At 43.9% G+C, this 19,096-nt stretch overlaps 1 protein-coding gene across 6 annotated transcripts in view; it reads right to left on the reverse strand.

Moving 5' to 3' along the window:
• The window catches only part of CMKLR2 (chemerin chemokine-like receptor 2), a 43,592-nt gene that overhangs the window by 20,223 nt on the left and 4,273 nt on the right, over positions 1–19,096 (reverse strand). The window contains exons 2-3 of one of the 6 annotated variants that reach the window (XM_070580885.1): positions 13,653–13,798; positions 521–747 (exon numbers count right to left, since the gene is read on the reverse strand). The exons of 1 other annotated variant lie outside the window; for it this stretch is intronic. The gene's annotated coding sequence lies outside the window, so the exon portion shown is untranslated. Of the gene's footprint in view, positions 1–520; positions 748–1,163; positions 4,045–8,905; positions 8,997–13,652; positions 13,799–19,096 lie in introns of those variants that run through there. 4 more of the 6 variants (XM_070580884.1, XM_008528696.2, XM_070580886.1 and 1 more) reach the window with 4 other exon arrangements.

Consider the following 19,096-nt stretch of genomic DNA (forward strand, 5'->3'; position numbering starts at 1 on the left):
TTTCATCTAAAGATACCAGTACCACCCTAATGAGTCACATTTCATAAAATGTAACATCTGTGAGAGAAGGTTATAAACACGCAGCCGTGCCCAAAACAGCTGTAGAGCTGCAGGAGAAAGACTCTTCACTTCCCAGCTGGCTCTCCAAGTCCAAGTTTGCTTAATTAGAGGGGAGGGCAAGGGAGCGTTTGCGAACGTAGCTTAAACCCCTCTTTATCCTCTCCTCTTCTTTCCTTAGAAGGAAAAGAAAGAAGGAAGGAGGAAGGGAAGGGAGTGAGAAAAAGACACTGGTTCAACGGTAAAGCACACGGCTGTATGTTAAGAGCTCTTCTCTTTATTCTCAGCTCACTTCATGTGGTGGCATCTTTTCCATTTACTTGCTGTCCGGCCAGCGGTAGAAATGCGCGGGAAGAACCACTTCTGGGACCTCTTAACTATATTATTTTGCAAATTGCTTCTGGACTAGTAAATATACATTAAATCATTTTAATATCTTTCTTTCATGTTTGATGTTACTCACCTCGTCTCAGAAACAGAGGTGTGGTACTTGAGGAAAATGGAAGTGACCTTCTAAGGTCATTGAGCGTGGTGGTTCATGAGAAAGAACGGATGCAGGCAGGTCCCTGCACCGCCCCTGTGGTACTCTGGAGACTCAGGAGCCAAGTGCTTCTCCAGGTCCTCGAGTCCAAGAAAGCAGTCAGAAAGTATCTTGGCACCTATGCCAGTACGTAATTCAGCACACTTTCGCTGAAACACAAGGCAAGCAGTTGATTTCCCGACAAGGACCTTGGAAGGAACTCAGTAACAAACTACTTGATACAATAAAATTTCTTTTTAAAAGTTCTGCCTTTGGGACAGGTTCCTACGTCTTTTCTGCCCATCGCAGATTTTCTCTAACAACGCAAAGTCAGACAACCGTTTTAAGCCTCAAGTCTGATTCCCTGAAATGGCATCTAACAACTTGTGAGACTAGTTATTAAAAAGCAAAAGAGCTTGGCAATTCTAAGTTCATCTTTAAAACCCCCTAAGAACAGTCATGTTAGTAGTAACCATACATATCTTGAGTTGAAGGCACTTTAGTTTTGCTTGCATTCAAGATAAAGTTTTGGTGGTTCTGAAAAGAGAAATTACTTATTAAAAAAAGCCAGTTCTGCTGTACTGACCTGGAAAACGAGACTGGAAGGCCGTATCCAGCATGTCCTTTAGAAATGACCTGTCTTTCACTTCAGAGCTCACCTGTTAAGCAACACCTGCATTGAATTTGTGCCAGTGACAGTACGAACTGAACTGTCTTCTTCAACAGGTTTTCCCAGCTGACGATGTGCTTAGGCAGCAGCTCAGGGCCTGAGTTATCGCCCTGTGATGGATTCGGTAAGCCCACGTGAAAGAGAGATGTAATGTGCACTAATGGCTTACTCAGTGCCTTTCACTAGCTGTGACAAGGGAGTCGATGTGATGAAAAGGGAGTTGACGTGATGCACCCAGACGAGGTCCCCATCGTCCGCTGTCACTGGCATTTCCACAGGATGTGCCCCGTTCACCAAAGGCACTGAGATTAGTGTCCTGTGGTAACCTGTTCTGACATTCAGACATGCCACGTTTCTGCACCGATACGAGCTTTCTCCTTGACCACGAGCTGGTTGTGAGTCAAGAAAGGGATATGACAGCTTAAAAAAAACGGTGAATGTGCCCTTGGGTTGTACTAGTAGAATTGAGGAGAGTTTGTCCAACTCTGCTTGAGCTGGTCAGACTGCACTGGGGGTACGGTATTCTTTTCTGAGAATTACAATTTAAGAGGAACAATGATAAACTGGAGCATGCCCAAAGAGAGCGAAGAGGATGGAGAGAAAGCTTAACACCAAACATGTGAGGAGCGTGGAATGAAGGGGTGGAAGCTCTCTATCCTGGGAAGAAAGGGCAGGGTGACTTTTTTCACAAGCTTGAAGGGCTGGCATGCCAAAGAGGGAGCTGCCTTATCTGGGCAGAGAGTAAAACTAATAATATGACAGAAAGACATGTTTTAGCTCAATGCAAAGCAAAACCTTCTAAGGATTTCAGTTGTTAAAAATGGCATTGATTCACCTAATGAATATTTACTCATCATCTACTCTGTGTTCTGGGCCTGGAGAAACAGTCGTGAACAGAAACCACGGGGCTTTCGTTCCGTACAGAGCTGTGTCAGAGGACGGCACTTTCTCACACTTGAGGATGTTTAATGAGGCGACCTTAAATTGAAGGCTTCGAAGCAGGAAATCAGGCATTGAATGTGACTGGACTTGATGATGTCTAAAGTTCTGCCAACCTGAAGCTCTGTTTTGGCTAGTCTAATGCTACACCTGCCGCAGCTGGACGGCTCTCCTGGCCGCTGGTCGGGGTGTACACAGCTGATTCTGTGGCTCAGACACAGTCTCCTGTCGATCGATGCACATATGCCATGCTGCCTCTGACAAGAATTTTAGAGGGATGGGGTGGCATGGAGGGTAGAATTTCTTTAAATTTCTATAAAATTTCTTTCATGTATGATGTACAGTGAAGGGAAACCATTTTCTTACATCCTGTATTCACCCCACAGATCTGGTTGTCATGTCTATTACTTCTATTCTTTTTCAACTTGCCATTATTAGTTGCGGAATGGGTGTTCTCCTTTTATAAACCAGTTTCCAATCTTTAATCTCTCTGAAAGAGGATGAGTCAAGGTGGCCAAAGAGCATAGAATCACAGTCTGTTAAAGTGGGATGGGGTGTTAGGGATAGTTTAATCCAGTCCCTTCATTTTATACATGGGAAAACAGAAATTTAGCAGAATACTTTAAAAGTCTTGAAGACTGAAGACAGAAACGCTAATAACTACTAGGATTTTAGGCAGAAACTCTACTTTGGGCCAGGAAAGTTTATAAAGAATCACACAGAACTTCAAGAAATTACAGAGTTAATATTGAAATTTAATATAATGGGGCTGGGCTGGTGGCAGAGTGGTTAAGTTCATGTGCTCTGCTTCTGCAGCTCAGAGTTCGTCGGTTCAGATCCCAAGTGCAGACATACACACCGCTCATCAGGCCAGGCTGTGGCGGCGTCCCACATACAAAATAGAGGAAAACTGGCACAGATGATAGCTCAGGGATAATCTTCCTCAAGCAAAAAGAGGAAAATTAGTAACAGATGTCAGCTCAAGGCCGGTCTCACCAAAAAAAACCCAAAAAATCCCAACAATCTATGCTTAATTAAATGTATAATTTTTAAAAAAACAAAGAAATTTAATATAATGGATGTGTAAAATAGTAGCCTCGACCCAGTTGAAGGGAGAATGTAAACTAGGAGATACATCTGAAGAACTTACCCAAAATTAGCACAGAGAGACAATGAGATGGAAAATATGAAAGAAAGGCTAAGAAATGAGAGGAGAGAGTAAGAAGGTCCAACACACGTCAAATCAAAGTTTCAGAAGGAGGTAAGGCTCTGTGTTAACCAGGTAGCTAAAAATGGGTCCACAATCAGAATCTACTTCATATTTTGGGTGTTTCGATCATACAATAATAGAGGATTATAAAAGAATGCCTGTAATAGTCCTGATCAGTACAGAAGATGACCAATTTTAGTGTCATTCAGTCTGGTGATTCTCAGTGCCAAATGTCCTCTAGAGAGGAGAGGGGTGCCTGTGTCCTGTCTTGACAGAGTCCACAGGCCCTTACGTCTTCAGTTTAGAAGGGTCGTTTTTTGAGAACAGAGTCCCTGTGATCTTCACCTAAATATAGAACAACTCCTTAAAAGAACTAAATTGGAAGACAAAAACTCATCTTACAAGGAAATCAGGACCAAGATTATAAGACCTTTTGTAAAAGTATGAGATGCTTGTAAATTTCTCATCTTCATCATGTTCCTGTTATTTACTGTTCTCCTCTAATGATCAACAGTAAAAGCCTTAAGATAAAAATAAGTTTTTGTAGAGCAAAGACTATGGAAATTGGAGAGATCTGTGAGAAGAAAAGTGGGTAGAGTCAGCGACCAAGGGAGAGGGATGTGTCTGAGTTCCTGGGACCCCAAGGACAAGAAGAGCAAGCGAGCTGGCTGAAGTCTGTCTCTGAGGCTGAAGAGCAGAAAAAGGCAGTGGGACTCCCCAACAGGGCAGGGAGCCTCACAATCTCTGTCCCTCATTCTATTCAGACACGAAATGACAGAGTAGGTAGACCCTTCCTAAAACCACAATGGGGAAGTGATAGCTCAAAGGCTGGGAGGAGTTATGTTTCTGGCAATATGGTTATCCAGATATTCTTTAGAAACTTTTCACTACAAAACCTCTAAAAACAGTGGACTAGATGTAAAAGTCATGTTTTTAAATGTGTGGCTGAGCTGGCAAGAAAGTAAGAAAACTCCTTAGTGGCCTGAACTGAAATGGGAGCAGAAATCCAGAGAGACATCAAACCCACTGGCTGTCCTATGGCCCATGTGACTGTTTCTTTGTTGTTACCACCATGCAAAGCTCAGAAAGTATGTATAGGGCCTGGACATTTCTTTAAATGCCTGGAACCAATAAGTCTCCCAGCTTTTGGTGAGGGGCCCTGTGTGCATGTTGGGGGCACGCTTTCAACTCTGCCTTAACCTTCACTTTCTGCTTGCACAGGACAAGTCATCCCAGGGTGAGAATGGAGGGCCTTTTCAGTTCTTGGCAATGCACAGAGTCCTGGGTGTGAGCACAAGCCTATACATGCCTGTGGCCTTCTTGATTCCCAGGTGTGTGTCAGAGCTTTTCAAAACTCCTCTGTATGTCTCACTCCCCAGTTTTTCTTTTTAAGCTTTTGGTTAGTCTAATGCTTTCTCCCACCTGGTATCTATCACCTCAGGCAGCTGCAAAGTTAAGTAATTGCCTGTAATTGTTTTTGACAAACGCTTATGGGGGAAAAAGCTTTTCATACCAGGTGAGCTCTGAGTTAGGTCAAGTATAGACAGTCTTGCAAGTGAGGCTTTCCAGGGAGCCACCAGACAGGTCACGTAATAATTCTCTGGGAATGAAGCTTAGAAGGAGCTCCAGCCCCTTTCCTTCCTTTCCATTGGCTGCCAGGCTGCCAGTCTTCACCATGAATGCAGGCTGTTAGTTTTTAAGAATATCGCAAAGCAGGAGAGTCCAGGTTGGGATCAGGGCAAATCAACAAGGCCACAAAGCTCACTTCTTTTACTGAGATTGAACTGTTTTTTCTTTCCTTTCTTTTCTTTTCTTTTTTTAAAATAAACATTCCCCAGATTATTGTAAGCCTGTGGGTAATTTCCAGAGTTCTGATTCTGATGACTTCACCAGTTCCTTTTTGCTTTTGTGGAGAGAATTTTCCAAGGTCCTTACTCTGCAATTTTCACTGGTGTCACCTGGATGTGGAGTTTGAATACGCATATTTTGTGCATCTGAAAATGACATGGCCCAAATAGCATGGTGTTCTTTAAAATACTAGGCTTATAGAAATCTAAGAGGAATATAGCCCACCTCATAGTTCACCTCCTATGGAAAAATGTATTTTTTTCCCACCACCTCCTTCTCCTTCCTAAACTTGCTCTAGCTCTAGCAACCATAAAAGTGAATGAATGGATCAATAAATCAATTAGATTTGTGACCCATCAAGGGTCCAGTAGAGAGACTTAGACATAATGGGTACTCAAGAAAGGTGCCGAATCAAAATAGATTGGCTTAAAATAGGCAAAATTGACCTGTTCTCTATTATATGTTATCCTACTCATAAAATTAAATCTTTAGTTTTATATTTATCCCTCATAAAATTGTATAACTTTTATATTGAAGATTTCCTACTTCTTTTAATTTTTATGGAATATATCTTTTTTTTTCTTTTCTAAAGATTGGCACCTGAGCTAACAACTGTTGCCAATCTTCTTTTTTTTTTTTTTCCTGCTTTTTTCTCCCTAAATCCTCCCAGTACATAGTTGTATATTTTAGTTGTGGGTCTTTCTAGTTGTAAGGAATATATCTTAATTTGGGTGGAAAATGAGTCCTATAATAACAGTAAATTCTTTCCATAAAAGAAAAGGAGAAAGGAAGGATGGAAAAAAGGAGGGAGGAGAGAGGAAAATAATCTTGCCAGTTGTCAAGGTGATGGCCACTGACACATTTTGAAAGTATTTTGACAATACCTAGCAGAGATATCATTATTTTCCATCAGAAAACTCATAACTAGGTCAACTGAAAGACAGTAGTGAAGGAAGCCTGTTTAGAAATAATCTGAAAAGATTCTTGTGTCTCAGGTCTTTGTTAATTTGTTATAATGAATGAAGCATGATACTTTAAGAGGATTAGAGCTACTTATAATGACAGTGCTACATCTAAAGGACTAAAGAGGCTTTAGTAACAATATAATATGATGATGATACAATATAATCTGATGGTATAAGATGACTCTTTCATTCCCTGTACTTCCTAGCAAATTAAAAAAAAACTAAGCGGCTTTTTATTTTGTTTCATTCTTCCTTAGAGAAGATGTGAAGGTTAAGTAGAATCTGGCTATCTACACACACACACACACACACACACACACTATGCGCGTGCGCGCAAATATTGAGTTAACCAGTTTTATGACTAAGTAATAAAAGTAGTATAATCGGTCATTTTATCTCTTTACTTCTCTAATGAGTCTATTTAATTAATAATGAATATAGAAGTGGGCCTTCAATTACTGTTCTAGAAAAGATAGTCTACTTCTTCCAAAATTGTTTCATCTGCATTAAATACTTAAAATCATCTAAGAAAAAGCAAATGGTATTTTCCTCACTTCTTGCGACACTAAGTCTTATGACTTTCAAATTTGAAAAACGCTGAAAAAGAGGAACATTCTTCAGGACACCAGGCTTGGTCTCTTTAGAAAGTTATTGTCATAGAAAAACAAATAGGGGGATTGCTCCAGGTTAAAAGAGAAAAGACTCAAAAACTGAATGTAGTGTGTGATCATTGATTCGATACTTATTTCTAAAAGCTCTAAAAGATATTTTGAGACTAACTGGGGGAATTCAAACATAGATTGGATCTCATTAACAAACTATGTTTTGTTTCCTTAGGTGTGTTAATGATATTATTTTGTAGGAGAATGCTCTTTTTTGGGGAGTGTAAGCTGAAGTTTTTAGGGCTAAAGTCTACACTTACTTTCAAAAAATTCAGAAAAAATGCACGTAGTAGTTGTCCAGCTGGGAATGTAGGATCTGATTCTCATCATGAAATGTGGTGCATGGAAATGCATTGTCCAGATACCCTTCAGGGAAAACTTGTTCTCCGAGTTCCTGGGAGAGCAGTCGAGAAGAGACAGCCTCCAGCCAGCAGCCCTAGGAGACCCCTCACCCCACGTCACACCCTTCCAGGGTGGCTCACCTCCAGTGATCATGAAATGAAAGTGGAAAAGCCTGGCCATTTTGGCCCAATGGGGGACAATTCTGACGGGTCTGTTTTAGCTTCAGAGGTCCACCTAGAGTCAGTTCTGGCTGTTAGTCCTACCTTGCAGCTCAATTTCTCCCCCTGATGAGTTGTGCGTCCCTCGCCCTTCCACACACAGTTACTGATCCTAAGGGCACAACCTAAGAAACATCTGATCGTTAAACTCTGTCTCGGAGTCTTGTTCTGGGAGAACTCAACCTGTGACATGAGATGGACATCAGATAACCTCCAAATGAGGAACATTTTGTTTTGAAAGTTCTGTTTTCTTAAAAAACGCCAATTCATCAAAGACAAAGAAAGGCTGCGGAAATGTTCCAGATTAAAAGAAACTAAAGAGACATGACAACTAAATGTAATATATTATGCTGGACTGCCTCCTGTACTGGAGAAAAATAAAATGCCAAAAAGAGCATTATTAGATCAATTGACAAAACTGGAATATGGATTGTAGATTAGCTGAAAGTGTTGTATCAATTTGAAGTTTCCTGTGATTGATAAGTCCACAGAGGTTATGTAGGAGACTATCCTTATTCTTAGGAAATAGACACTGAAACATATGGGGGACGGGAGCAACGTGCACGCAACTTCCTCTGCAGTGGTTCCGCAGAGCTCCCTCCGTGCGTCACGGATGGAGAGAACACTAAGGCAATGGGGAAATGTCAGCAGTTGGTGAATTTGGGGAAAGGGGGGGTGAGAGGATTCTTTGTGTCTTTCTTGCAACTTTTCTGTAAGCTTGAAATTATTTTCTAATAAAAAATTTTAAAAATATGTATATACATATACAGATAATTACAGAGAAACCTGATAGAGCAAAATGTTAACAGCTGAGATTTCATGTAGGAATGCGGTTGTTCCAGTCTTTCAACTCTGTTTCGAGTTTGCAAGGCAGCCCTTCTTGGAGCACTGCACCCTTTAGATTCTGCAGGAGTTTAAAGCTTCCTCACAGAGATCAGCATGCCAATTAGACTCCAAATTTCCCCCTCTCAAAGTAGAACTCCTTAAGTTGTTAATTATTTACCTCCTCATGCTAAGAAAACCCACCACTGTGCGGCATGAACTCCCAGGACCCAACTTTGCCTTTTGTGTCCTCGGCTGCAGCTGTAGCCACAATTCCTAGAACAAGGAATATACTCAGTCGACACCCAGTGAAAGAACAAGTGTGGGAGATGTGGGACAAACACCATCTTGGTATAGTTAATCATTTTACCTCTACACGTCAGCTCTGAGCATTCTGGCCAAAATTAAATGTGTCTTTGCTTCTTTTCTTACTTCTTCTTTCCTGTTGCAAGTTGGGAGAATCAGAATTCTGGAAATATTTCAGCAACCTGTAGTTGGTGTGGCTGAGGCTGCCCTGGAAGGCGTGAGAGGCAGTGCTGCCCGGCTCCTGGAGCAGGAGGGGCAGGGGGCGCTTGGAAAGAAGGGCACCGAGGTGTGCAGTGACCCTGAGCAAAGACGTGCAGCACAGCTAAGGGCCCGGGGGACGACTCACCACACAGAGAAGGGGTGGTCCACCACCCGTGGAGGAATGAAGTCAGCCGGCGGTATGAACTGGCATCGCTGAATACAGCTTATTTATTAGCAAAGCGTCGGTGCTCACTCAGTGGGGCCAGAAATGAATAAAGCTGCAGGGGACGGTCAGCTAGGTGTCGGAATGCAGAAATCAAAACCGGAGGCAGAACCACCAGGAACCCAAATCGATGTGGACATGGGCATGGGCCAGGTGTCAGTCCTGTCCCGTTTGGACCCTTGTCCCCTTGGGGCTGGGTGGAAGTGTCAACCAGGAAACAACAGTCCTCCCATGATCAGGACAAACCACTGGGGGATTGCTGATGGTGCTAGTGGCTGATGGGGCTCGGCTCTAACTGGCAAGTGTCACCCTGAGATCCCCGCTGTAGTTTCTGGGTCTTCTGTCTGGTCTGCTTGACTGTACTCACTATTTCTCCTTCCAGCTCAGAACCAGAGAAAGTGGAGCAGAGTGTCACCGAGAGCCTTCACTTTTCATCTCTGTCCTCCTGTCCAGCCCCCACCTTCTCATTTTCAAATCTAGAAAGCTACCTCCGCCCTAGGCAACTTTTATTTAAAATAATTCGTTTAAGTTTGTAACTAGTTATTTTGCACTGAATAATATAAAAATTATCTTTTTAACTGACACACCTAGCAAATATCCAAAGTGTTTTCAAGGTGGCGTCTTACCACATAGTTTAAAAAGGACCACACTCCCCAGCCTCTCGACCCCCTGACCCGGAACATGGAGTGAAGTCAGGACAGCGGTGTTCACACAGAGGAAGCCGATTCGTGATGTGGAAGTGCCCGGGAAGACGCAGCTTATGGTTGGTGTCAGTTCGGATGTTTGACCGTTTCCAGTGACAGTACCACATAATGCTTCCTGCATTTTTTCCTTAGATTTATTTCATTAAGAAATACTCAGCTGTTGGCCTATACTAAGGCTTGGCCCACAAGAGGATTTTCTAAAGACGTCACCGTGTGGCCAGGAGCTAAGTGACCGGAGGAGAGGACTGCTCCACAGCCAACTCAGGCCACCAGCAAAGCAGAGGCAGCGGGACATCAGAAAGGGTAACTTCCGCCAATTTATCCATAACTTCACAACGAGAAATTCTGGGAAGAAGCCATTTTACTTCATTATGAAATTGGTGAGATTTGCTTTAGGGTTTTTTAATATTGAATTACATATGAAGAAGGATATCATAATTTTTTCAGTATTTAGGGCCTGTCGGGAAAAACTGTGAAGGACTTTGAAACGGGCAACAAGATTCCTGGGAATCCTGTGAGGTGTGCCTTTTCCAGTTCTCTGTGCTGTCACTCTCTGGGTGTTTTACAGCTGTGCAAGTTGTAGACAACTTACAATGGTGCAAAAGATCCTTGTCCATGGAAGCACAAACGAATCGTGTCCATGGAATGAGATTGATTGCTGTTCTGTGAATACTGACCAGTTTGGCCAGTTTTGCAACTGCTTATAAATCCATTTCAATATTCCCGATGGCCTGTATGTGTCATACTTTTAATTCTCCTTTTTTTTTTTTTGAGGAAGATTAGCCCTGAGCTAATATCCATGCCCATCTTCCTCTACTTTATATGTGGGACGCCTGCCACAGTGTGGCTTGATGAGCAATGCATAGGTCCAGCTGGACCACCAAGCAGAATGTGCGAACTTACCCACCCCTGAATTCTCCTTTTAACCCATTGTAACACCTTACAGATTCTATCATTAATTAATAAGTTTAATAAAACATTTGAAACGTTAAATTTATATTTGTATCTGAGTCATGATTTACTTGTTTAAAAAATTATCTTTTTTTTGTTTGTTTTTCTTTCTTTTTTTATTGAGGTATAATTGACAACATAACATTATATTAGTTTCAGGTGTACAACATAATGCTTCCATACTTGCGTATACTTCAAAATGATCACCCCAATGAATCTAATTAACATTGTCATCATACCTAGTTACGAAATTCTTTTTTGTTATGAGAAATTTTAAGATATATTCTCTGAACAACTTGTAAATATGTAACACAGTATCATAAACTATAGCCACCATACTGTGTTACATCCCCTGACTTATTTGTCTTGCAGCCGGAAGTCTGTACCTTTTGACCCCCTTCACCCAATTCTCCATCCCCAACCCCGTCCTCTGGCGACCACCAGCCTGTTCTCTGTATCTGCAAGCTCAGTTTTAAAAAAATTATCTTTTAGTAAGTCTTTAATCCAAAAGTGTTGGTCTGACCTTCAGAGAACAACAGAGATAAGGAGAAAAATGTAGGGGTGTAGGTAACGTTTAAAAAAAAATGTGTATGAAGTTTCTTTTGGGTACACTCAGTTTCCAAAACCCAAGTTTACCTTCCGCTCTAGGATGACAAGGGACGCCCTCGCTTAAAGGAAGGGTGCTAAGTGCAAGAGCGGGCAGGCAGGGAAGGGCTCAAGAGGAGAGGATTCACACGCCACTGCAAGTCTGGTGTTGCTGAGATAAATTCTTTCTTTAGGGATCCCAGACTTTCTTCCCTTTATCCCTCTCTGTTCTCTGTTCTCTTTGAGGACTGTGTTTTAGAAGCTGGGTCCTTAATACGACTGTTGGAATGGAGACAATAAGCAAGATTATCACAACTGTTTGCGTAGCCAGGACGCTAGCACAGGGTTCAAGGACGTGCAGCTCTCCGCCCGCGCCCCCCCCGCCCCCCCCCGCCCCGAGTCAATCTGAGACCACTTTAATCTCTGCTATAGCTACTCAAACGGAGACAGGGAGCCCAGGCAATGATCTGGCCAGCCCCAAACTCCAGGATAACTGGTTAGATGCGCCTTTGCCTGATCAACGCTGAGGTTTGAGAACACAGAAAGCCTTCCTTGGCCTGAGGACACTATCTGCTTCAACAAAGTGGGGCACAGCAGCCCCTGAAGGAGTTCAGTCACAGCTAATCCATAACTTTCCTAGCCTCAACCCTCCCTTGGGATAGCTAAACATTTCTTGGGTGTTCGCGTCAAGTTGGGTTTTATTTCTGCATTCCCTTCTCCAGTCTTCCATGCCTGTCTTCCTTCTCTTCTGATGCCCTGGTTGCTCCAGTTGCTGAACCTCCCTCTTTCCCACCAGCCCATCCTCACCACGTGCTTCGATGTGACTCAGACACCGTCAGGAGCCTCTCTGGGCAGAATTTTACGGCATGAGAACCGGAGCCCTCGGGTCACAGATCTTGCTTTCTAATTGCAGTGTCACTTACGACCTACCTGTGTGGCCTTGAGAAGTGAGTCAATAGCTCTGAGCCCCCATTTCTCCTCTGTCAAATAAAGATAATAGTATCAACTGGACTGAGCATCTGGGAGGATGAAATGAGGCGATTAAGTGAAGCTCAGTGTCTGGGTCATGGTCCTCTACGACTATTGTAATTTTCTTCTTTATCTGCAGTCTCCCGTTTCCTGTTTCCCTCCACTCAGAGTGGATTTCTATGTCCTGTTTTCTAGTTTGTAGGTGCTACTTCACATTCTTTTCCTCAATCCAGCATAGATACTGATGGGGCTCAGGAGGCACTACCCCAGATACAGCACCTTGGCATATTGAAAAACTAAGCTGAAAGAATCTAAGAAACAGCAAGTGTCAGAGGGACCCGCTGATCTTCCCTGAAGCGGGTCACTAAACCCTCACGCAAGAGGCCCTCCCGGTACCCAAGGAAAGGAGCATCCTTATCTCCAAGGAAGGAGGGATGCTGAGAGGGATCTGGACCAACAGGCCTGGCTCAGTCCCCTAGATTACTCCCCTGAGCTCATATCCCTTTGTCCTAGCACATTTTCCATGACTTTCTGCTCTTCATCAAACCTAGTATAAAAACACAAGTTTAACTGTTTCTTCAGGTCTTCATTTTCTTATTAAGGCTCCTCTGTCGTGCACAACTTATGTTAAATGAATTTGTAGGCTTTTCTCTTGTTAACCTGTCCTTTGTTACAGCCTCTCCAGCCAAGAATTCGGAAGAGGAGGAGGAAAAGATATTTTTCCTCCCCTACAATAGCAAATGAGAGACAGTGATCACAGACACTACATCATTTTTCGATTACAATCAATTCCAGTTTCTTCCTCTGTCATCTGGGGAGAAAACTCATCAGTAAGTCACTGGAGAGTTTCTGTGAGAATTACACAAGAAGATGTGGGTGAGTTTCAGCACAGTGTCTGGCTCACAGAAGAGCTCAGAAATTGTGAGATGTCATTGCTATGATATTACTGCACTACTCCTGTTGTTAGGGTGTATTATGAAAAAACATATATAACTAGCATATGACTGTTGAAAGGTGGCAAATTCTTGGGCTTCCAGCTAATTTAATGGTCAATGGCTCTAAAGAGAGCTAGTTATCTAAAGATAACATTTGGGATTCATGTTTCATTCTAAGGGAAACCATCAGCCAAGATACCACTGTGAGCAACAAAAGAATGGTTTCCTGCTGTTACAATAAAGCTACATTGTGCTCATCCCTTCCTTTCCAAAGCAGGACAGTCTGATCCTATGTTCTACTAAAGGAGTTTATTTATTTTGCATCAAATGATTCCTGTGAATGAGTTCATTGCTTGTGATGAAGATCTGTACAGCATAGCTGGCTTCTTGCTGTAATCTCACTGCTTTAGCTGTAATCCAGCTGGCTAGAAAACACATCAACTGTCTGGCTCAGCAAGAAAAACCCAGCTTTTCCAAGGAAATTCTGTTTGGGCAATGTCTTAGGTTTATGAATAAGTTACTTACTGATTGCTTGAGAAGAATGTAAAAAGGAAGAAACAGTCATTCTCGAGGAAATTACAGAGAACACTTGGCGCACTTGAGCAGATTCCATTTGCTCTGGCTAGAAAATAGATCCGGTTCTCAAAAATCAGGTCTTTGTTTCCTTAAGGCTGGAATAAATGAGTATGAACAGTCTTAAAAATATTCTAATAAAAAGTTAAAATGGAGAGACATTCTATAATCTTTTTTTTCCCTCCCTGTGTTCTGGGAGATGTAATACATTTCTGAGGAAATCTGAAAATACTGCTTTTATTTAGTGTTTGGGATATTATAATCCCTCCTACAAGACATGCAGTTTCAAGTGTGTGCTGAAATGCCGCTCCCCATGCAACCTCTCCAGACGACGGAGAAATATCATGTTTATATGTGAAATATTCCAGAGCAAGGCAACCCTCCCAGACAAGGTGGGGGAGCTCAGTCATTTTACTGTCTTCTACATTTTTCACATCTTCTTGGTTAGTGCGTGCAAAGAACTGTAATTAAGTATACACTTTGTGTGTGTGTGGATTGTGATCAACTCACTCCAGAGGTGAATGGTTTTATTTTGAACCAAGTTATGAAAGGAAACCCCTAAGGGGCAGAATGACAAACAGAAAAATCATGTTTAATATTATCTACACAGTTGGGTAATGGAATGAATAATTTATGTCAACTTAGTATTTTCCATAAGGTTACCCAACAATTGACTCAACTAAGCTTTTATTTCCTGAGCTTGCTGGTGGTTTTGGAATTAAGGAGAAAATCACCAAACTTCTAGTGGGTGAGCTGTACTTTTGGACATCGCTTTCCTAAGAGAACTCTTACCTGACCTCCACAGCCTGTGCTGGTCTATACCGGTGGCCTGCTTCTCACTCCTCACAGTTTTCAGCTATACATTTGCTGGCTTATTTGATGAAAATCAGGCTGTCGTTTGGTTTATGTTTCTACCTCCAGAGCCAAGTGTGGTGCCTGGCGGGGAGTAGAACAGAATAAGATTTCCTGACTGGTGGAAAGACTGCTCAGTGGATTTTGATAAAAGGCATTCACGCCCATGGGCATCTCGGTGATAACTAACGTTTATTTTTGTCTGTGAAGGCAAAGGTGAATTTGAGCAGGGCATTTAAATTCTTAATTATCATCAAATCCATTAGCTCCCATTTTCAGTTCCTCTTTTTTTTTTTTTTAAAGATTGGCACCTGAGCTAACAACTGTTGACAATCTTCTTTTTTTTTTTTTTCTGCTTTATCTCCCCAAACCCCCGTACATAATTGTATATTCTAGTTGCAGGTCCTTCTAGTTGTGGCATGTGGGACGCCGACTCAACGTGGCCTGACGAGCAGTGCCATGTCCGCGCCCAGGATCCAAACCCTGGGCTGCCGCAGTGGAGCACGCGAACTTAACCGCTCGGCCACGGAGCCAGCCTCTGCGTTCCTCTTTCTTATTAGAGGTGTTAAAAGAATGTTGAGTACCTGGGATGCTAGCCTCTCTCGTGAGGGCCGTGTTGAATCCATCCAGCCACTTAATCAGACCAGGACCTTTGATTAACAACAGGTTCGACTTCCAGGGAGAGATGATGAGATTTTTCTCCCAACTATTATCAAGAGCAAACAAGTTCACTATACACTGTCTGGCTGTCTAGTCCTATATCGCTTTTAATTAGAACCAGTTCACCCAACTACATTCAGAAGGAAGCAAATACCAAGCATACCTAATTATATAAGTAGCATCTAACACATTACGGTAATCCCTAGCATTTCCTGAGTACGTGTTAAGTACAGTACAGTGGAAAGCAACTTCACGCGCATTTCCCCATTTCATCTCCTGACAGTCCTTGAAGGACTGCTATTATTCCATGAGGCTAAGGGGGGTTGGGCAGTTAACAAAAGTGGCGAAGCCCATGCAACGCTGGCACCAGTCTAAACTGGCCCCGTGCATCGCAGAACGGTAAAGTGGCCCGGCAGGGGCAGCGCCCAGACAGCAAGCTGGTCTCCAGAGCTGAGCAGGGGGCGACTTGCGACATGAACCAAAGTTTCTCCCCACAGAACCAGAGGACGGGGCCGACCAGGACTCGGAAGCCGGACTCTCCTCAGATGCCTGGGAAGATCCGGAGTTAAAGCCCTGTCCACACCCTCCCATAAATGCTTACACCCCTCCAATCCTGTGCCTGCGAGCCTGCCTGCTCCCCTAACCTGTTAAATTTCACCCAAACCCCGATAGTGGAGACAGATGTGAGCACCGTGCCTCCTGTCTCCTTGCTGGTTGACCTTTTCTTTTCTCAAAAGCCCAGGCCATAAGTATCAGCTTTTTATGCACATGGGCCCGGGCCCTCCTGCCCGAGTCATTCAGACAAGGCTTCTGGGTCTGCCTGACTGCAGGGCTTCCTTCTGACCCTGTGCACACGGCCTCCTGTAGCAATGCTCTGCTAATGTGTGAGTTTCCTTTACTCGACTGTGCAAGCCTCAGGGCAGGATGGTGCTTCACTCACCCTTGTGTCTCAAGCACAGCGCAGAGGGCAGGAACCACGACGGGTGCTCGGTCAGCTTAGGGGCTGAGGAGGAAGCGCTTTCTCCATCATCAATCTACAGTATGTTTAGTATGGTTTCAGTGTTAAATAGAGTCAACTATATAATGTGTATAAATAAAAAACATAGATCAAATGTTTGTATAATAAAACAAATAATTATATATATAAATATATTGTACTCTTTTTTTCCCCCTGAGGAAGATTGGCCCTGAGCTAACATCTGTGCCAATCTTCCTCTACTTTATATGTGGGATGCCACCACAGCATGGCTGATGAGTGGTGTAGGTCCACACCTGGGATCCAAACCCAGTGAATCCAAGCCACCAAAGTGGAGTGTGCCAAACTTAGCCACTACACCATGGGACTGGCCTGTGCTATTTTTTATTAAATTAGTAATCCATGTTTTATGTTGAAACATAAGAAATTGCCATTTTGTTAGGTCAAAAATGGTCAAGGTCTGGGGGCTGGCCCCATGGCCGAGTGGTTCAGTTTGCATGCTCCGCTTCAGTGGCCCAGGGTTTTGCCCGTTTGGATCCTGAGTGTGGACATGGCACTGCTCATCAGGCCACGCTGAGGTGGTGTCCCACATGCCACAACTAAAAGGACACACAACTAAGATATACAACTGTGTACTGGGGGGATTTGGAGAGAAAAAGCAGAAAAATTTTTAAAAAAATTTGTGAAGAAAGGAGTAGGACCGATAAAAAAAAAGGTCAAGGTCAAATAACAGCACTTTTATATGCTACAACCTAATAAAAAAACTAGGTCCACTCTTAGTTATATAACTAAGCAGAATGCTCCATTACCACATTTTTCCCACTCAAATCGAGGTTTATCATTATAAACCACCAAAGAGAAAGTTTTGTGAAAAATTAAGGATGTCCTATCTATAAGCACTCTCTTCTAGGCCCAATGATCTGACTTTATATACAAACTATTTTTCGTGCCTTTAGGGACAATCTGGTCCTAATGAAAATTCAACCCTGCACATGTCTATTAGACCTGGCCTGGGTCCCTTGTCCTTTGCAAGCTGCCTGGTTGCACAGCTCCTTTCAAGGTCCTTCTGCCTGGGGTCTTCCCTTTTGAATGTTCCCTCTGCCTGTGTCTGAGCCCGATGTACCCTTAGCGTCCTCAGACACTTTGTGATGATCGCGCTACACGTGTTTGCAATGATCACTCTTGGTTGAGTGCTGGGGTCTACTGCGCGCAACTGTGTGAAGTGTTTGAAATGGGGGAACCCCTCCCAGCGGATTCAGTTCTGGTACTAAGTGACTGACTGGCTGACCATGGACAGTTCTTCAATAACTTTTTTTGTTTCTTGCCTAAAAAGAAAGACAACTAGAATTTCAGGGGGTAACCCTGGAGGCCATCTTAAGCACGTGTGAGCTCTGCCTTTCTTGTGCACAGTTCCTGAGAGAAGACTCTGACCTCTGCTTATTGAATTCCTTATGTGCTAAACCTAGCACGTGAACTCCTCCCTTGGCTCCACCTTGCTTCAACTTTGTTGTCCAGGGGCTGCCATTTTGCCAGTGATCCCAACCAGGCCTCCTATTTTGGGTTCTAAGAATGCCCACCTAACCCACTGTGGGCCTGAGCTTTCCTACTCTACTTCAGCCTTCAATTTAAAAACTGCACCTGGAGCCAGCCCTGATGGTCTAGTGGTTAAAATTCGGTGCGTTCCACTTCAGCAGCCCAGGTTTGGTTCCTGGGCGCAGACCTACACTGCTCATCTGTCAGTGGCCATGCTGTGGCAGTGGCTCACATGCAAGAAGCAGAAGAACTTACAACTATGTCCTGGGGCTTTGGTGGGGGAAAGGAGGAGGATTGCCAAGAGATGTTACCTTAGGGCGAGTCTTACCCTGCAAAAAACAAAATACAGAACTGCACCCGAAGCCAAGTCCACTTGGGGACCTCCTGGTCCCAACTGGGTTTGCCTGGCTTTGAGAGCAGCTGTATTACTGGCTTGGTTAAATTCTGAAGACTGTACAAAGATCAGCCACACTGGTGTTACCAGTTTTCAGGGCTTCAGTGAGAACCTTCTTTGCGGAATCGGGTTATATGTGGATTCCCTAGAGGAGAGTAGTCAGCAGTGTTGCCAAAATAGCGCAGTGAAATGGGAAGTGCTATATAAATATATTCCCATTGTAACCTGAAATTGCCCAGTTGACAGTGGGCATAAATGGGGTAGTGTTTAGAGTTTCAATTCAGGATTCACTGGGGTGTCCCCATCGGCTGATGCGGTACCCACTGCGTTTACCCGGTAAATACATCGCACTTGAGAAGAAGCACTGACAAGCATTGCGGGGGCCTCGAGGAGGTGAACTGAGCTCCTCCTGAGCACCAGACTCCATGGGGGCCCCGCCCGAGCACGGGCTGCTGCCTTGTCAAAGCGGGTGGAGCTGTGGACAGAGTGAGGGGAGTGGGCTGGAGAATTCTCTTCCGTTCCGACATTTGCTGTCAGAGGAGACCCCAAATACGGCTGCTTGTGCCGTGACGTTTTGGGGGAACAAACTGCTGGCATTTCCCTCTCGTGCTGCTCTCACACCCCCTCCTCGGGCTCCTCCCTCCTGGCAGTCCTCCCTCGGGGCTCCTCGGCCGAGCAGGCCTTCTGGCAGGTGCGCACACGCAGCTGCGCAGTCAGTCCACATCTTCCCCCTCAGTCTCCCCTCCCACGTGGCCTGTGAAGCCGCACACTCCGGTTCCCATCTGTCCCTCCCTCCCTCTGCTGAACTCCGTATTCTGTGGGTACCGCACACTTTTAGAACCTTTTTGTTTGTAACGTATTCTGTCTCCCAGGCAGCACAACTCTAAGCTCAGTGAAGGCGAGAACTCCCACTAAAATCCCGGCGTCCTCTCCCACCACACTGACCGACGCTCCGGTTGACACTTGCCTGACTGAGTGTGA

The sequence above is a fragment of the Equus przewalskii genome, chromosome 17 (assembly GCF_037783145.1).
Source record: "Equus przewalskii isolate Varuska chromosome 17, EquPr2, whole genome shotgun sequence".
In the NCBI taxonomy this organism is placed as follows: domain Eukaryota; kingdom Metazoa; phylum Chordata; class Mammalia; order Perissodactyla; family Equidae; genus Equus; species Equus przewalskii.